This window comes from Micrasema longulum, unplaced genomic scaffold, assembly GCF_059751315.1.
Source record: "Micrasema longulum isolate JH-2025_06_02 unplaced genomic scaffold, ASM5975131v1 h1tg000930l, whole genome shotgun sequence".
Taxonomy (NCBI): domain Eukaryota; kingdom Metazoa; phylum Arthropoda; class Insecta; order Trichoptera; family Brachycentridae; genus Micrasema; species Micrasema longulum.
Window position 1 is genome coordinate 226,229 of NW_028278121.1, and position 21,047 is coordinate 247,275.

The window sequence follows — 21,047 nt, forward strand, 5'->3', positions numbered from 1 at the left end:
ATAATAAATATTTCTTGTAAAATAAAACTTAAAAAGTATTTCCTTAACACAATAAACCAATTACATAATAATAGCATAATTGAACCACGTAATACAAGAAGGTTGTCAAGTTAAACATTCTACTGGCTCTCAGCCTAAGACAATCATGGTAATTAGTTACCAAATAATCCGTCTGAAACATAAATTACTAGGCGGAATATAAAATAATAACTCGTGAATTATAGAACGTTATTTTGCATATTTTATGATAATTAAAAATCGGGCATTTATTTAATATTTTAATTAACAGAGAATAGGTTTTTTTCTGAGTAACATTGGGCATTAGTTACGTATAAGGAGCAAATGTAGCGGCATACAAAAAGTATTTTTTATTATATTTATTTAATTATTTAAATATATACACACACGAGTTTATAATAAAAAACAAGAAAATGTAAATGAGTAAATACAAAAATCTCACTTATCCAGTTTTTGTTATTTGTTGGTGGAGATTTCATCATCATCATTCCCTTTCCGTACCTAATGGTGCATTAAGGGCATTAGGGCACTGTATCGGTACACCAATCCCAGCGTATCTTAATCATTTTTGTTACATAAAAGTAAGATGATTAGTCTTTTTAACCACTTATTTTTAATTTTTTCTACCGACCGGTTTTAAAGCCTAACTAATGAATATATATTAAAAATGCTTTTTTTCGTTGAACTTTTTCAGTGTACAATACAAAATTTAAAGGCAGAGACTTCACAAACATAATTTTGTCAGATATAAAATTGACACTAAAAATGCATTATGTAACTTAGTATACATTATAATAGTAAATATGTTCATCTCCCTTCCCCTTCTTATCCTTTCTTCATGTATCCTAGTCCCAATTCCGCCCAATTCACAATAACTGTTTTTTTTTAAAAAAGTTTAATTATACAATATGTTTTATATTTTCTTTACTAACTTTATATACTTTGAGGAAATTTGTTATTGATTCTGAGTTTCTACAATGTATCTTTTGTTTACTATGAATATGTATGCAGAACTGTTTGTTTCCCAAATAAAATAAAAGAAATAAGTAAATAAATATTGAGGTATACCTTACTTATGAATTCTATCCTATTTCTTTTTATCAGTACTATGATGTGCATGGAACTAATAAACCAAGTCTTTTTGTCTTGTAAGGAGTGTAATGTGAGATGGATACACTAAAAATTAAACAGGAGTTGACTTAAGGAAATATTAAAACTTATAATTAGAAATCAAACACTGATTTGAGTCTACTGAACACTGTAATTTATTTTTAAAAATATAAACATATAAAAATAAAAACTTTAAATATGTTTATATTTGTAAAAATAAAATACAGTGTTCAGTAGACTCAAATCAGTGTTTGATTTCTAATTATAAGTTTAAATATGGAGTTCTACAAAATAAACACCAAATCAATCAATAAGGAAATATTGTTAAGGTTATTTTATTCATAAATATAATTACTATAAAACACTATTATTCATAATCAAATATAAAAGTAAGCTGCGCATAGCGCTTATATAGACAATTTGCCCCTGACAAATAGGTACAATGTATCACAGGTGCGGTTACGCAGGCGTAGTGCACTAAAATGGTGGAGTATCTACCAAGTATCGTTGACATAGGTTAACTGCCAATAATAAAGGCGAAGATGTAGTATCAAGTGTCAATTATTAAAGAAATGTCTAGATAAGAGCCAGCAATATACGAAACCAGTGACACAGGAAGGCTACGTAAGAATAATTAATAACACAAGGGGTACAGTCATAGTGTATACCAAGAAGCGCGGGAACTTTGACAGCAGTTTAATACATAAAGGGTGTAGTACCAAGAATTGTAAGAATGACAACGCTGCTGGTAGCATTATACGAAAAAAATGGCACGGTAATGGTGTAATATACAAAGAGGCGCTAGCTAGGGTACTCTGGCAGCAGTGCATATACACAAAGCATATAGTACCAGGAATCATAGGAACGAATGTGTTGTTAATAGGAGTATACGGAACAAGTGGCACTGGGAAGACGTATCAAGAGCTTTATCACTTAAACGAACTGCCACTATCAAAGATCTGGGAATTGTGTTTGATGCTAGACTGAAATTTCATACTCACATAGGCACTGTCTGTGACAATGCGCGCAAAATGTTGGGATTTGTTCTCCGAACAGCTAAGGTGTTCTTGAATACTCGTGTTCTAAGGCTTCTTTATAACTCATTGGTGCGAAGCAGACTTGAGTGTGGATCTCTGATCAGGGGTGGTATTCTGAACCACTCTCGTGGGCCTCTCTACCTCGTTAAAATCATTTTGGTATCCTGAACGAATCTCGTAATAGGTATCGTTAAAACCACGCATGCGCACAGCACACAAATAAACTAACCTTGTAAATCTGGCAAACGTCAAACATGCGACCCGCGAGATGTTTCGTTTTTAAAAATGTATGTTTATTTTTATTGTGAGCTACTAAATTGGCAATTGAATATATTGCGTCATCTGTAAAAACTCAAAAGACGCCATTATACAAATTACGACAAATCCATTTGTGCTCATAAATTGGAGGTTCGTAAGTTTTTTTAAATTTGTCTGGACATTTTTAGTCTTTGTCAAAAATAACGGAGTTAATACAGGTAAGTACTCGTAATTAATACATTTAATCAATTTAAACACGTACTATATTGTCAAAATATTAGTCAGATCGATTTGAGGTCTTTTTTCCTCGATCTAGATCTGGCACAGTTCGAGTATGTCAGTCGGTGTTGATTATATTTCAACACCAAATTCGTTTCTAATTTATATTAATTATTAATTTATATATACATACATTATCGTACGAAACTCGGGATACACATTTAATGCATCTTAATCATGCTATAAAGGTTCCTAAAGATTGCCATATTGAAGCTAATTAAATGACAAGACGATGCATTGATTGATTGTTTAGTATTCCCAAAGACATACGGTCGGCCGTCGGCTTTTGTACTTTCTACTTTTGCGTAATTCACCATTTCAGGCATTTAAATAAATTATGTTTTTTACAGATTTTTATCAAAAATGCAAACATTCTTCGCTTCCATGCAGGTGCTCCCTCGGTTAACTAGTGATAACTATGTTAAGATAATATGTTATGAGGAAAATAATGAATCAAGTCATTAAGGAAACTGACAGGGAAGGTGTGCCTACATTAAGACAATTTCAGTAGAATTATAATATATGGAACGCAATAAGCAATATTGGATACTTGTGGGCTGAAATAAAAAAGTAAAAAATGAAAGGTTCCTGTAAACAATTATGCCCGCAAATGATGAATTTTGAAGAAACTCTGGAAACTATCACAGATAATATAGTATAGGACTTCAACAATGAAGATGTTAACAAGTTAATTGAATATCACTCAGAACCTCTGTCAAATGACTGCTTAATTGCAACAACTGGTAAATGAAATACACAGTTAATGTAAAGAAAAAGCTGATAAAATTGTCTTTGACAGTAAAAAATATGAATGAAGCCTTATCTATTTTGAAAATTAAATACAGCATGTTAATATATAAAACTCTCTATCAAGAAAACAAAAAATATGGAAGTATTTAACTAACTCTTAAAAAATTTATAAAGAATCACCTAAAAGAACTTAAACACCTCATTAACTTAATTAAAAAATACATATTTTTTACATCCCTCGACTTTCGAACATTCAACATTCGCACACATTTTCAGGAACCAATTATGTGCGAAAGTCTACTGTATTTCAATGCTTGGGACAAGATGTCGCTCTAATGGTTAGTAATACTGTAATTATATGTATGTATACTGATAACATAATGAATCATTACATGCAAGAACATTTTTTGCTCAAATTATAATTGAAGCTGTAAGGTTTAAATATCAAATCAAAATACATATAAATTTTAAATCCTTATTTCAGATTTGCTGTCACAATCTCTGAATGTGTAAGTACAAAATGAACCAGTGCAAGATCTGTTTGTTTGATCCCATATCGTTGAAATATACTTATTCTTCTGACATTCTCAATTATTCTTCTTCGTTTTTTCATGGCCTTTTCACATCTCAACTCGGGTGTTCTGGCCAGTGTCGAGTATTTTTGTTTTTTTTTTTTACATATGTATACACATGTGTTAGTAATATAATATGTACAAGTTAGTATGTTAGTATTTAATATAATATAAACATATAATAATAAAACATATTTACAGCTTTACACCATTAATTTTTAATAGGATTTTAAATACACGTTTATTGGGTGGGGACAGGAGAGTTAGAATATGAATAGGGAATGGGATATTAATATCAGAGAGGTCGGATAGGAAATCAGGATAACAATCATTTATGGGGCATCCAAAAAAAATATGGTTTAAATCTTCCTCATCTAGCTGACATTCGCAAATGGCAGAGTCCCGGACATGGATTCTGAACAGGTGAGAACCATTGCAGCAGTGCCCAATGCGCATTCTGCATATGGAGGATGTCTCAAACTTGTTCAGAATCACTTTGGAAAACCAAGACTTTTCTGTTACATTTGGTTTCAGTTGGAAAAGATGTTTACCCTTGGCTTGGGAAGAGGCTACCCAATATTCTTGCCATGTGCGAAGTTGCTTCTCCTTCGTCATAACAAGGAGATCACCTAGTGGTAGTAAATTACTATAGGCAGGATCCCCGGAGTGGACCGCCTCCTTTGCTAACGCGTCCACTTTTTCATTACCGGGAATACCACAATGGCTAGGGATCCAGGACATAACAATACTCTTATTGGATGCCTCTGATAAAGAAAGAAGAAATCGAGTTTCCACGCAGAGCTCATCCTCGGGATAAAAGGGTGGAGGGGATTTGATTTTTTGTAAGGCACTCAAGGAATCCGACAGGATAAGGAACTTGCTATATTGTGAGCTTAAGGCGTATTTGACAGCTTCTCGGATTGCGATACATTCTGCGGTAAATACAGATGCATTCTTGTGCAATTTGTACAATCTTTGAAAGTTGTTGTCTTCACAATATATAGCCGCACCCGTATGGGTTGCCGAATCTGACCGAGATCCATCAGTGTAGATAATTTTCCAACCTATCCATCTTGACGACCGAATACGGTTGAATGTACACCGGGGCTGTAGGTGGCTTTCGACTCCGAATGTGAGTTCAATACTTGGGGCATAAATAGAAGTTTTAAATGGGAAACGATAAAGGGGAAGAAGGTCTTTAGGATAAATGTTAGATTCGATAGATTTGTAAAAATGAAAACTGTTGACTAGTAAAGGGGGTGGTTTATGAAACCAAAAAGATGAGGATGTCACGCAGTCAGAGAGAAACTGTACCTTTTTGAGGAGCAGGTTGTTTTTTTGGACAGAGCATTTTAGAAGAAATCTATCCGCCAAGTATTGTCTTCTCATACCGAGTGGGGGATCACAAGCTTCTACTTGTAAAGCGTTAATTGGAGATGACTTCATGGCTCCGACGACTAGTCTCAGACTTTGGGATTGGATCCGGTCAAGTCTTTGGAGATTCTTAGATTCTTTTTGATTCCTATTATCTAATAGAGAGTTATTTACAACTCGTCGAAAATGGCCCTCAAAATTAAATGTTTAAGTAAATCATAAGAACACAAATCTCTTTTAAAAAAAAATATATATATATGGTGAATTTTTATACCGTAGAATAAATAAATGTAGGTAATCATCATCATCATTTCAATTCCGCACCTAATTGCATAGGGCACTGCATTGGTACACCAATCGCAGCGTATCTTGATCTTTTTGTTACTTAAAGAAAAGATGATCAATCGTACGCTTGGAGTGCCAGTCAAGGGACTATGAAATATTGTACTGTAAAATCACATTTTAAAATAAATATTTCATGTCTACCATGTCAGGAACTGAACCTGAGACCTCTTGCATGATAAGCAAACGCGTTGAGAGGATGTGAGAATACATTTTCTTGTAACAAAAGGTAATATAAATAAAAATAATTTCAAATGTACTGTTTTCGTAAAACTAACTAACTAAAACTAAAGTAAATACAATTCTTGGCCAGAGCCCTTATTTCTCCCGGTGAAAGTGATCACATTAAGGTTCCTTATATTTGAAATATGTGTTTAAATATTTATGTGTGAGATATGACTATATTTTAATTACGTATGAAAGGGAAACTAAAACACAAAATATTTTTTCAATAACAGTACTTGCACTGTAGTTTATAAGTTTTTAGGTATAAAATAATAAAAAAGAACTACAAAAAACTAACTAGAATTTAGCTAATGCTCTACATTTGCGAGAAAAGGTTTGAGTGTTTAATGTAGTTGTTGTAGACTCATTTCTGTAGTCCGCTTTTCTGCTCTGCCACATATTTACTCCCATTTTCTCAGATGATCATAAAGGTGTTAAAAATTGACACCAAATTGCAACATTTGATATTTCCTCTTTGCTAAAAATAAAAAAACAAAAAATTATAAAATTTACAATACATTTTTAATTACATTTATATTTAGTACAAAATTACATACTAAAATAAGCACTTAAAATAGTAAAATATATCTTATTTAGGTTAGTTGGAAGTTATTCATCAGGTATTGCAATAAACCTGCCAATATACATATTTTTGTATATTGTACAAAAGTTCATCAGTACACGCAAGAATCAAACACCCTAATTATTCCGCATATTGTTAAACCTTTTAAAAAGAAAACTTTGAAGGCTATATTTTGTGATTTATATGTTTTATTTCTCAGAGCAAATTATTATGCAGTAAAGGTAATATTTTTTAAGTTGTCTGTAGGTATTGTGATTATGATATTGCAATTCAAATATGTGTAAGCTGATTAATTCTAAATATTCAAAATGATATAAGCGATGTCATATGTAATGGTATAACTTTGTATTTTCCATATGGTGACAAATTTCCTTTTGTTAGGACATGCCAACGTGAGCTGTAGAGAAAATATTTAATATAATATTAACTTTAAACTAATACAAGATATTTTAATAGTACTTACTTTATTTTAAAAAAATTCTTATGTACTTTGGCTCTTAATCTGTTTGGTAATAAAAAAATATTTGAAAAAATAACAAATTGGGTATTATTTAAAGCAAATCTAATAAATAGTTTAATATGGAAATAAATGATGATTGATATTTAAATATACAAATGTATAATAACTGTGTAGGTAGTGATATTTCATTGTTTTTGCAACATCTTTAATACCCAGACTGGTATCTTAACTATAAAAATATATATATTACAATTTTTATAATAATAACTGAAGTATTGTATCCTTTTTTATTTAGATTTATCTTTATAATAAAGATATCAGTCATAAAGGTGTAGCGACGAATCTTGCTACTGATTATTTCAGATTTGTGAATTTAAGTACCACTTATCTTTAATTTTTTAGTAAATTACAATTTAAAATGAGAATTTTCAAGAGTGCAAAAAAAACTTGAATTACTTAATAAACAATGTGTCCCACCTCCAAGCAGATGACGAATAGTTTGATATCCATATATTCCATTACAGCATAAATTTAAAGAGCCAATCGATATCATCCCTTCGAGAGATCCGCTTTACTGGTTTAATATAATCTGAAAAAATACACTTATAAAGGTTAAATTATTTACAGATGTTCTAAAAGAGAATGAGATTTTTTTAGAAGATAATATCATTAAAAGTCTAGACATTTATAGAGCTTACTATTTACTACTATTATTATTAATATTGATTTAATATTTGTTTTAGTGCAAAGGTATAATTAAACACCACTATTCATAACATAAATTATATTATATTACAATAACCTTAATAATATTGTATCCTTTTTATAACACATGCTGTGAGCTATTATAAAGGGTGATGGGTTTAGCAAAATTAAATATCTTATGTGTATGCATGTCCAATTGTCTTTCATTGTTTCTTAATAAACATTTGTAATTTTTCACGTCTCTGAGGGAGTTTGTCGTTACAAGATTCTCTTACTTTTTTAACATATTATTTTCTGGATATTATGTATACCTGTGTTATTTTTATAAATACCTAATTTTACCTTTTTATTTTCATTATTTCTATATGTGTGAATTAAGATGTTCTATTTTGTAATGTACATATATATGAATAAATAAAATTGAAATACCACCACTAAACCACTAATAAAATAAATATTAATTATGAGGAAGACTAATGAACAAAGAAGACCAAAAAAGAGATGGCATGACCGAACCCAACAAATTATTTGAGAAGGATCTCATCAGTGGTACGGGCGGTACGGCAATACTTTGTAAGGCTCCCCTCCCACTAGGCAGCCTGGCTGCGGCAGCTAATACTACATATGACGGCTTATTAGATACCGCACACTAGGCAGCCAAGAATTCCTGGCTGCGGCAGCCATTAGAACGCGTTTGACGTGCACGGCAGCCAACTGGCTGCCTGCAGCCAGAACGAGACAAAGCAAATGTATGTGACTGCCTCAGTCTCCGCGCACTTGTCGTAGCAGCCAGAAGTATTTTATGAAAAGAATTTGCAATGACTTTCGATACAGAAGATCCATAAAATAATTTTGAAATGAACCCTTTCAAGTAAAGGATGAATTCAATATCTTCTTTTTGGTTTGCGTTTCTTACGAGATAAAATGTAAACAAAAACATCTTCCACATCCATTTTATTTGGACTGGCCGTCAGGCTGGCTGCTTTAACTGGCTTTGCAAAATTTTGACTGCGGCAGCCGAGCTGCCTAGTGGGCGGGAAGCCTAATTATCAACAAAAAAATTAAAGGGGAACATAAAAGCTGTTAATATATTACTTGCGATTTTAACCAAACAAAAATACTGCTGAAACGATAAGTATTTACATACATAATAATTATTTACATTACGAATATCAACAATTAAAACTAACAGTTCGCAGTAGCGGTATTGCTGTACCACTGCGGATATGGTAATACTTCAAAAGTTGGAAAAATCAGCACACATGCATGAGATTTTGTATGACTGCAAACGCATGTGTGTTGTATATCCTCTGGCTGTCCCGGGGAAAACGGCTTGGTGGTTTGTTTATTTTTTACTAACACTAGCTTATTCTTAACCTTTTACAATTTATAAATATTATAATGATTAACAACTTGAGAAAAAACTCGTAAGGTAGGTTTAAACCGTACACAATATATAAGTTTGATTAAAATACCGAATTAGATAAACATACCTTCAAATGATGATTCCTGTTGTCGCGCAAGATGTACATTTAGGGACGCTGTGGTTCGTATGCAAGTTTCTATAGAGTACAGTAGGTATTTCACAGAGGTTCTATAAAAATAAACAAAATCCCTAAGAACATGTAGATCCGGGGCATACTTATCATTTACAATGGTAGTTGAACTGTCACTGTATGTTTGTTTATGTTTTGCATTGTTGCAATATAAAAAGTACAGTTTGACGCGTAGAAAAAATAAATACCCCACATGGCACACGTTATAAATTTTCATCAGGATAGCAAAAGCGTTATATTTTGTAATAGGTATATTCATCTCGTCAGTGACGCATGCGCACGAGTATTTTTTCTCATTTTCGACACTCACGCTGTTGCGGGTAGATATCGAACTATGAAACGTCAATTATAAAACCGTCTAAATAACGAGAAATAACGATTGAGGTTTGGTAAATTCAACATAATTAAGTATTTTGGGTCATTCTTAAGGTCAAAATAATGTTTCTATTGAAAATCATTATTTTTGGTTTTATGTGTTTGAATTCATTTACGTAATTTGACATGTAATCATCAGAATTGCCATATGGAAAACCAAGTTTAACCACGTTCAAAAAATAAAAATCCCTAAATTACACCACGTTATATTCTCGTCCGAAAGTCGAGATCATCTCGTGGGTGTCGAGAGTGATCAGAATACCACTGCTGGGCACCCCACGAATTGAAGTACTCTCTTATGCTGGAGATGGTTCAGAAGAAATTTCTGAGGTATCTTTACTTAAGGGAGTGCGGATATTATCAGTGGTTGTACCCGTCTGACTTCATACTGGGAATGCTTGGCTACAATAGTTTGGAGAAAAGAAGAAATGCATACTTGTTTATGTATTTTTTTCCGATTGATCCGTGGTATTACGATCAACATGTAACGGAGAGTATTTATCTTTATGTTCCTAATGACTACATTAGACATAGACAACTTAAGCTGTTTTATCTTCCTGCTTGCAGAACCAACCTGCCGATGGTAATCCCAGTTAGAAGAGCAATGTCTTTACTCAACCGTATCTCCTTGGATATTGACATCTTTCATATTAGTGAAAAAAGTTCAGAGCGGATGGCATTCTTTCTCTTTAATTGCTGGGTATTTTTATTACACCATTTTTGTATTTTTAAATTTTAGTATTAATTTTTTCGTGTTATGTATGCATATAAAATATTTTGTAATGTACATAAACGTTTATAAAATAAATAAATAAATAATTTGAAAAAAAGCACCGCGCCTGCATGAGTACTCTGGTGGCAGTATTAGAATCGTATGAACGACAACGCTGCTTTTAGCAGTACACGGAACAAGTGGCATGGAAATTGTGCGTACCAAGAGACGCTGGCGCAGATGCGCTGGCAGCAGTATACCGAAGGGTATAGTACCAAATATCCCAACAACAACCACATTGCTGGTAGCAGTATGTATATGGAACAAGTGGCACGCGACGGGTGTGGTCACTAGCGAAAATATTTACTTTCCACTTCGACCTTAGATTTACTGCGTACATACTGGCTGGCGTGTTGCCCCAACCGGATATGACCTCTATTGCCCCGTGCACAGTGTCTATAGTCGTGTGCATGCGTCAAGGACATTCGTGATCTGAATTATAATTGTACAATCGATATTAATCTTGGTCGATAAATATTATTATTTACGTACCTATCTATTTCATTGAAATATTTAAATATTCAATATTTACCAACAAATACTTTTGACATGTCAAACTAGTCGTGTTTTGAAATTTGTGATATTTATAAACATCTCAGATACAATCGCTAAGATTTAAAAAAAATGCGTTTATTTATATTTTCGAAACAAACTGAACCCTGGCGTTCACAGCCATTGACAGATTCAATACTAATATTGGTGATGAAGCTTTAAATTCTCTGGATAAAATAAAATATCTTAAAGGCCGTTTACACGTGTGCAATACAATATTGTTTTGTCTCAGGACTCGACTATTGCCTACGTGTGAACAACAATTTGTAGGACAAAACATTGTTCTCAGACATTGTCACGGAGATAGACGGGTAGGCTATCTTCGCGGAACAATGTTTACCCCGATCACGTGTGAACGCGCACGAACAGGACATTATTTTAAGATTCGCTCGACGCGTGCCGAAAATGGAAGCAGAAAAAAGACTGTTATATTATTTAGTTCGTTCTTTAACAAATCCAGTATATCTTGGTGTAAAAAAAATATTATTTTTCGTGATCTCGCTCGTAATAAACGTCGTCGCGTATCCATTTTCCCAGTACTTATGTGTGAACTGCGGCCGAATTGTCGTATTGTCCCAGCCGGTGCAGGCACCCGTACTATGGCAATCCATAGATGAATAAAAAGTACGCCTTGAACGTAAACCCTGTCTATACATCTAGGTACTTAGTTTCTTCAAAACTCGCAATATTTATCTCTGTATTGAATTATTACAGTAATTACTCGATGGTTTAATATTATAATGGACAAAAATGTACCTTAACATATTTTTAATATGCCATTTTTGACCTCGTATGTCATTTAAATTGTTTTATGTAATATTTAAGCTAAATTAAGTCATTAATTATTTATTATATCTACGGAATTCATATCACGCAAGGTAAGTAAAACTTTGTTCTCGAGAATTGTTTGTTCACAAATATTGTAATTTTTATCCTTTTTGATAATGGGGTCATTATTTTGAAGTAAAATCGAGTTTTTCTTGTGTATCATAAATGTGTTAATTTAATGGCTGGCAAATGCTTCAACCCGTCCACCAAAAGGCCGACTAACCTCTTCTTGATTTCTTTTTGCAGGATTTTACCCTAAAACAGCACTAAATAAAAAATGGATCCACCCTAACTTTACTGTGTCATGTGGATTTGGATGATACGTATACCAAATACCAAATACTCAGTTCAAACAGTTAATATTCATCAATCTTCATCGGATGTAATACACTTGGACCACCAATTTTTCTATTCCCTAAAATATCTCTGGAACCCACTTTTTGGTTAGGCCTTCAGTTCCTTCGTCAAGTCGGTAATTATCTCCTCTATGGTCGCGAATCGTCGTCCTTTTATAGTCCTCTTCACCTTTAAGAACAGAAAACAGTCTCAGGGGGCCAAAGGCCAAGTAAATGCGGTAGCTGGACATCTATGCGGTCTGTTTTTTTTTGTTTGAGAGTTTAAGAGTGAGTGAGCGTGCATCATATTTGCTCTGGAATTATTTAGAAAACTTGCCTGTCAGTCAGACCGAAACGCGACTTACTAACTTGTCTGTCAAAAACCAACAAGTGGTCTAAAATGGGCGAAAATTGACAGATTAATAAAGTGTAAGCAAAAAAGATCTGAGTGTATGGTCATAGTGGCTGGCGTTTTGCAGCGCGACGCGGACGAGATACGCGAAGATTTGCAGCGCCCGCGCGTTCACTATGGACACTACACTTGTTACCATTTGATTTATCGCGCCCACGTTGCGCTCGCACCGTGCCGCAAAATGCTCGCCACTATGGCCATACACTTTAATAACTTATTTACATTCGAGATTCAAATACTCTGTGTATTCTTTAACGAACGTCGTATATATTATTCAATACCTACATGTATGGGACTATTCATACACATACATACTCCTACATCTCATAGTTTTTACAAATATTACACATATTATTTAACACTGATTTATACCTCTCTGATATTAAACTTAATTAATGTTTAAATTTTGACCAGAACTAGATATTTGACAAATGTTTTAATTTATTGTGTTTACAGACAATTGGTAAAATTCCATATAAAATTTGGTGATGTATCCAAAATAAAACACGTTTATGGGATTTTGATTCAACAATTTTTTTAATATAAAAAAGGGTATACTGTGACGCGTTTCGTCTTGTTAAGACACGTTTAAACTCCTTACTCCTCCGACGTTTATTTTAAATATGTTTTTTGCCATGCACATACATGCATTTTTTTTAATATGACTTTAAATATGTTTCTTACTATGTATTTTATTTCGCATTTTAATGAGTTTTAAAATATTTTTATTTACATATTTATATATTTTTAGTGTTTTTACTATGTTTTTACTAAATTTATTACTTTGTTTTTACTATGTTTTTGCTTCGTTTTTTTACTAAATTTTTCATTATATTTTTTACTGTTATTTTCACTATTTCCTCTATCTTTATAACTGTTTCTGTATATTGATTACTGTTTTTTATATTTTTTGACTATCTTAGAACAAGGTAAATAACACTACTAAGGCAGTCAAAAAAACTTTGTATGAATTATAATTTTTTGTATGTCATATAATATGATAATAAATAATAAATAAAATAGTAAATAAACTTTTCAAAATTTTTATATTTTCATTCAATTTTCCGTAGACCTTTTAGGCTGGAACTGCATACTTAATTATTTTTCTCAATTTCAGTGACATGAATCTCTTTATCTAAATACCACATATTTGTGTACAGATTTTTGAAAGACGAAATAAACTCTTGTTTAATTTCTAGAAATCTTTGCATAATCGAAAAAACTCGAATGGCTGACGGTGTTGATTTATTTATCTCGATGCAATTCCATGTAAATGTATCATTTGTTGTTACTACAGTACCAAACTGCTTTTTCGGAGATTAACTAATATAATAAGGTTAAATCCGTGATTAGTAATATTTATTACAACACGTATATCTCCATATTAACATGTTTTAAATTCTCAGCAAGACCTCTGAAATGGAAACCGGATTCGGACAAGAAAATAATGACTCGATCAACATTGAATTATATTTATTCTTATAAGCCATAATCGTTTTGAAACAAATAAACATAACAATATTACCCACATCTTGTCTTTTTTTACTGACCGAAACATATTTAACTAATTGTTATTACTGATTCAGCACAAATAAGATATTATTCAGTCAATTTACATTGCTGTATAAAAGGTCACAGTTTAACTCTAATGTTAATCGCAACATTTATTTGTTTTATAACAAAAAATATGTACAAATGTCAAGTGAATCGTGAGTAATCTTTGCCTATTAAACAAAAATTTATGAGTTATCAATAGTTTATGTATCTGGGTTGTATTTTAAATTGTTATTTTTTAATATGTACCAAAACGTTTTTTTCAGTAAAATCATCTTGTCTAAACTCAAAAAAAAAATGATATTAAAGTCAATCACATGTAATTGTTTTAAAATAATATTTATTCGTGAAGACATAATTTTTTGTTTTGCATTTGGCATGTTTTCCAAAATTAAAGCCTATCGTTATCATAACAAATAGTCATTCCTGTATTGAAAGAATTTTCTTATTTAAGAAATGAAATACATCGCTTTTTTCAGGTGTGAAGTTCCGGTAGTTATTAGCTATACAATACAATATTTTATTTGTTAAAATTTTGAAAGACAATTATTCTCCTGGTTATTTTATAATCATTTATTTTATACTGAACAGTCCTAAGTGAAGTCAACTAATTTTGTTTTTGAACATTTTAATTAGCTGCATAACATAATACTTTTCATGTAGAAAAAAATTAACATTTGTGTAATCTACATTAATATTATAAAGAGTACATTTTACACGTGTATCATTCAATATAAAAATGAAAATTATTTAAACACATTTTAATTAAACATTATTGTTTATATATTTTTATTTTTGAATGTGTTACACCTTTTTAGTATTTTTAAATTGTTCATTGAATTCGAGATGAATAAGTCTCTCAGATACCAAAATAATATTAAAATCCCTAAATTCCACAAAAGTCATGGTTGAAATAGCTTTGTCTTCAAATGTGTCAAAAATTACAATAATCTCACCAATAAACTATAAACTATTAAAACTAATATTACAATAAATAAGTTCAAAGTAAATTTAAATAGTTTTTTTAACACGTGTAAAAACTGCATTCAATCTTAATAAATATGAATGTATTATTATTTTCTGTTTTTATTTATATCTCTTTTATCTTTAAGTTTATTTTTCTCGTGTACTTGTTTATTAAAAATTGTAATTAATAAATAAATTTATTTTTATTTTATAAATAAGTTTAATAAATAAACAACTATAACAGTGTAAGTCACTCTCCAAGCACAAGTGATAGTCTCTTTTTTTGAAGAGTTAAAGTTATAATATTTTCTAAATGTATAAAAGTAGATTTGTATAGAATAATAAAAACATGTACCATTTATAAAATATATTAATTTTAAAAAAATCAATTAGAAAAACTGTTTCTATTTGAATTTCATCATCATGATTACATGAATTTAAAAAATTTTAGTAACCTTTTCACACATTAAAATTATTTGTAAATAATTGTTCGTATCAAAATTATTTATAACTTAATACTACTTGTTTATACTTTTTAATATTGTAATTATTAAATTTGTTTGAAAGAAGAAAGCAGGGAGGACTGAGCTGGGGTTACTCCGTATGTATCTGCCGGCGAAAAGATTTTTAAGTCCGATTAAACAAAAAACTTTTTCTTTTGTTTTTTATTATTTCATTATTATTGTAATATTTTATCCATTTTTTACATGTGAAATGATGTGGAGTGCCTTTTAAAGGTAGGCTTTTCTTCTTCTTTTTTTGACATTGTATTTAGTAATGTAAAGAAAACTATAATTGGCCTATAATTTTGGTTTATTTGTCAATATTTTTTTTTGTTGTAATTGCTTTTATTTTCTTTTAATAAATAAAATAAAAAATCATTAAAAATATTTGATGCTGTACTTTTCTCCTTTTATATTAAAGACACTTATCGCCGATTATTTTAATAAATTATAAAAAGAAAAGAAAATTGAAGACAATATCTTTTCAGTACTTATTTACGGCGTAGCTGGCCCATCTAAGTGAGCACGAAAATAATTCAAACATTCGAAAAGTGGTACTAAATAATAATATTCAAAAAAGAGTAGAGGAAATTCGCAACGGTCGCAAAATCTCCGCTCCGCACCATGATCAGCTGGGTGTAGTGTATTATGAGCTCCTAAAACCCAACGAAACCATCACGGGAGGTCGCTATCGACTACAATTGACGTGTTTGACCCGAGCATTGAAGGAAAAACGACCGCAATACTAGGCGACACTACTTAGTTATTTTGCAGCATGACAACTCGATAGCCACCGATGGACAATATTTGCAATTAAATACTCTTTACTAAATTTTTTTTATGAATCATTGTTTTCACAAAAAAACATAGGGATCGCATTCAAGTTATCATAGTTGATACAATTAAGAAAATAAAGCTACGGTACTTTGAACATTTTATGCGGAGTAAGAAGTACAAAATAGTCCGTAGCAAGGAAAAGTTGAAAGAAAATGCAATGTAGGAACGCGAGATATCTCCTGGTTTCAAAATTTTACTTTATCCTTAACGATATTTTGAGTGTTTTCAATTTATCGTAGATGAATACTGGATTATCAATTTGGGAAGTGTAATAAAAAGTTTGTAAATTATTACTAACTTATAATAAATATGCAATAATACAGTTTCTGCTTTTCATTCAAATCATTTTTACAACTTGCCCACCACATACCGCACTCCGCATCTGAGGACGTACATAAGTCTCCTTGGCGGTGCCCACATACACGGAAAAGTTGCTCGTTGCCGAACGAGAAAAGCTGCCTGAAGGAGCTCTCTGTAATCTGGTAGCCTTAGCATTTTTGTGCTAAAAGAAAGTAATTCAGAATTACATAATATACACTCCACTGAATTTAAAAAAGAGGGAAGTGAATTTTTCACTAAGTGGGATTTAATTTATGAAATAGTCAATTTGCCGAAAGGATTACAAAACTTTTTAGAACCCTCGAAATTATTTTTGAAAGCCAACAGATCTGTACATCCGACAGGACCTATAACAGGGCCGCGGATAGTAGCGAGAAGGTCCATTCGGTAATCATAGAGAGGGAGAAAGGGACAAGACCACAGGATGTGTTTAAAAGACTGATTAGGATATTCGCAGCAGCACGAAAGGGAATCAAAAATATTAAAAACAAATCATTTATCAATAAATTTACCATGATCTGATAAAAACTGCGTAGTCCAGTGATCGGGGATAATCCAAAAAGATTTTAAGCGCTGACGGATTGAAAGAAAAAAAAGAAAGGTAACCCTCTCTAAAGGGGGAGATTCCCATCGCGCTTGTTAAGCATCAAAAAGAGCATTTGGAGACATTTTTTTAAAATATTCAGTTGAGACATTTCTTTGTAGTCATTCTTGAATGATTTTTATAATCAGTAATATTGCAATATAGAAGAAAGAAATTGAAATGTACGAAACAGAAGAATACAATTAAAATTCGACACAAAATGCCTGATTCTATTATGGTGTAAAGGTATAAAGGTACTCATTACTCTGCAAAGCACTGTGCCAATCACACTATTTACTTATTTTCACACGTAATTTGATCGAAATGACCGCAATAGTACATATTTAATTATTCTTGTATGTAATCCAATAGAGAGCGTGGGAGATGTATTGCACACGGGTGAATCAACTGAAGCACTGAAAATTATTATATTATCACCATCACAAGACACAAAATATTACATGTTTGTATTGCTTGGAACTCGACGATCCAGCCATAAAATGAAAATAACAATATTTATTTTAAAGGGAAATATGAAGAGCATACAATGAAATATTTTTTAAAAATATTTATAATCGTGATAATCTGTTATTTTTTGTTGATTTTAATGTAAAATCCAAATGAATATTTATTTTGTGTAAGTGATTTTATTTCAGATCAGTTCATACAAGGAAAATCTTAAAAATGATTTTCAATTTTAAACGTCCTTTAAACCAGTTTTAGACCGATTTTTAGTCCAGTTTTATTTTTTTTATTCATATATACGACCAATGAGCATTTTAAGGAACATATTAATACGCAGAAAATTATTATAAAAAAAGTAAAGACACAATGGTACATAGTAAACTTTGTGAGAGTGGAAGCGGGAGAGAGGTGTTTAAAATTGGTTACAAAATTTGAGTTTGTCCAAATTTTTGTAGACAAAAGACTGTATTTAACCCCTTAAGGAGTCATTAAGATTAACAAATTACAACAGGGATGGAGAATACCTTAGAAAAGGGAATATGGAAGTCTAGGCATATACAGGACTTATGACCTTTCATTGGCTGGTTTAAGTGGCCACTTTACACACTGTGTAGCATTCACCATTTTGCCTATTTTTGAGCATCCATATTACTTCATTTCTTCCCATTTCTTCCAAAAGTTAAAGAGCTGAAATCTTTATTGTAGCATAAGCCCTGTAGATGCCTAGACTTCCACATTCCCTTTTTTAAGGTATTCTCCATCCCTGTTGTAATTTGTTTATAATAGAATTTGATTCAGTGATCGTTTGAAAGAAGACAACTTGTTATCAAAGAAGTCAAGACTGGTATGTTTGTTGGCAGACCTAAGAATTCTGGGCATAGGGGAATGAAAACCGTAGTTAGTTCTATTGTAATCGGTATGAAAAAGTAAGTTATGTCTGAGGTTTCTAGTTGGGATATTTAATTTTATTGAGCTCAGTAGTTCAGGCACAACAAAGAGTGAGTTGAGAATTTTAAATAGGACTAGAAGGTCATAGACAAATAATACTGATAACACTTCGACGGATAATAAAGGAAGTAAAGATAAATAATAATAAAAAGTACATTGCTAATACCCGTATGCAGAGACAAAACTTAATGTGAGGAAAGTACATTCTTATTTCAAATGCAGAGAATAACCCGAAGGTGAAAACAATAGAATGTACCTTCCTCACCTTAAGGTTTGTCTCTGCATACGGAGGAAAGAACATTCTAATTTCAAATGCAGAGAATAACCTGAAGGTGAAGACAATAGAATGTACCTTCCTCACCTTAAGGTTTGTCTCTGCATACGGAGGAAAGTACATTCTAATTTCAAATGCAGAGAATAACCCGAAGGTGAAGACAATAGAATGTACCTTCCTCACCTTAAGGTTTGTCTCTGCATACGGAGGAAAGTACATTCTAATTTCAAATGCAGAGAATAACCCGAAGGTGAAGACAATAGAATGTACCTTCCTCACCTTAAGGTTTGTCTCTGCAAAACGGGTATAAGTGTTCTCAGCACGGGTAACCCCAGTGAGGACACATTATTTTTATTATTCGTTATTGTTTATAGTGTGAAAAAGGTAAATCAATAAACTTATATGAAATGACTAAGGTAAAAAAGAAATTGCTTTTGTTTAATATGAATAAATGAAAAATCAGTGTGTTTCTTATTCTTTTAATTGCTTGTGTTTTGTTTCATTCTTTAGGCGTTAGACAGTATTGATAAATGTCCTTGATTATTATTTATTTTAAAACAGTTTCCCGATTTATTCATTTAAACACTTGCATATACAGTTACCCATACACAGTTTACATTTATGTGCATAGGAGCGGGCATATTGCCTTAAGGCAATTTCTTGTCTTGTCTCAAACCGTTTGAGTTGAGCTAATCAGCGGTATATGAACATATTGTAGGTATATGACAATTGTTTAAAGATATTCTTTTTCTGATCAACATAATATAAAAATTGAACTGTCTGTCAATAAATAAATGAATCAATAACCCTGCAAATATTTATAGTTTACATAATACATACTATTCTAAACGAGGTCCTTTCTTTATAAAAATATCTGTCAGACTTGAAAAGACGTCGCTTTAGTTCGTTTTTGTCCAACATACCATTTTTAGCGAAATTGAGTTATGTGTACATGAGTTCTCAAAAAACATTTATTTATAACACAAAATGAAAAAAAAAATCTTTCAATTGTTTGAGGGGTTTTTTAACGATTTTTTTCTTAAGTTGCGGTCATTATTTATGCCTATTTCGTAAAAAAAAACTTTGAAGCTCTATTTCTCCAGATTTGTGTTTCGGTCTGTTGGACAAAAACGAAATTAAGCGACGAATAGCTAAGTGCAGTAGAATATGAATAATCGTTTAAAGTAAAGTATAGTTAAATTATCAACAAAATCACAATTATGATCAAATTCGCTGGAATGTATTTTTTGGGCAAAAATGTAATCACAGAAATTTGATTGACTCCCGGCAACCTTGACTGGTATTATAAAGAATTACCCATTATGTCCAACGAATCGAAATGGAAAACGAAACCTTGATTTCGTAATCGGCGAATAAATTACAATAAAATTCGACTGTCCGCTTTGAATGTAAAACAAAATTTCTTTATCATTTTTAAGATTCTGATAAATTATTCAAAAATAAACGAAATTTACCGAGCTGTTTATCGGTAGGTAATCGATTTTTATGGCCGTCATTAAACATAAATTTAATGCGGTCGGTGTAAGACAAAACGGGCAGTAAATTATTACTCAATACCTTACTGACGAGAAGTAGATGGTAGTCAATGTCTGCAATAATAATCTTAAGTATGTGTGAGAGACAAGTTTGACATTCAGGTGTGCTTTTATGTTTTCCGCTGCCTTTTCAAACATTATTTCATTTTTCTAACTAACCAGGTTGTGTTCCATAAGAGATTTTAGATGAAGCGTTTTTTACACTTTTTGTGGAAGTATCATTTCACTTTAATTTTTTGCTAACGAATTTAGTCTCCTATACCAAGACTTCAACGATTTGTAACCAGTTCTGTTCAGTAGATATTTTTTATCGTCGTAGCATAAAAATATAACCATGCTGCCATTGCCATCCACTGCTGGACAAAAGCTTACCTTATATATTATTTTATTTCATTTTATTTTATTTTATTTTATTTTATTCTATTTTATTCTATTTTATTCTATTTTATTCTATTTTATTCTATTTTATTCTATTTTAT

The 21,047-nt window shown here is 31.5% G+C and overlaps 2 long non-coding RNA genes across 4 annotated transcripts; one reads left to right on the plus strand and one right to left on the minus strand.

The window, feature by feature from the left end:
* The first annotated feature begins 2,498 nt into the window (after nt 1-2,498).
* On the plus strand, nt 2,499-4,163 carry LOC148278080 (uncharacterized). Of its 2 annotated transcripts, XR_015823293.1 has the most exons (4): nt 2,499-2,641; nt 3,053-3,467; nt 3,729-3,790; nt 3,937-4,163. It is a non-coding gene; the product is annotated as an uncharacterized LOC148278080 (long non-coding RNA). The 2 variants fall into 2 exon arrangements; XR_015823292.1 differs by lacking the exon at nt 2,499-2,641 and having other exon boundaries at nt 3,030-3,467.
* Nucleotides 4,164-6,299: 2,136 nt separating this feature from the next.
* LOC148278081 (uncharacterized) lies at nt 6,300-9,535 on the minus strand. 2 transcript variants are annotated; one of them, XR_015823289.1, is made up of 3 exons: nt 9,207-9,535; nt 7,486-7,597; nt 6,300-6,443 (listed from the first exon to the last, which is right to left on the minus strand). It is a non-coding gene; the product is annotated as an uncharacterized LOC148278081 (long non-coding RNA). The 2 variants fall into 2 exon arrangements; XR_015823290.1 differs by having other exon boundaries at nt 7,465-7,597.
* Nucleotides 9,536-21,047: the final 11,512 nt, after the last annotated feature.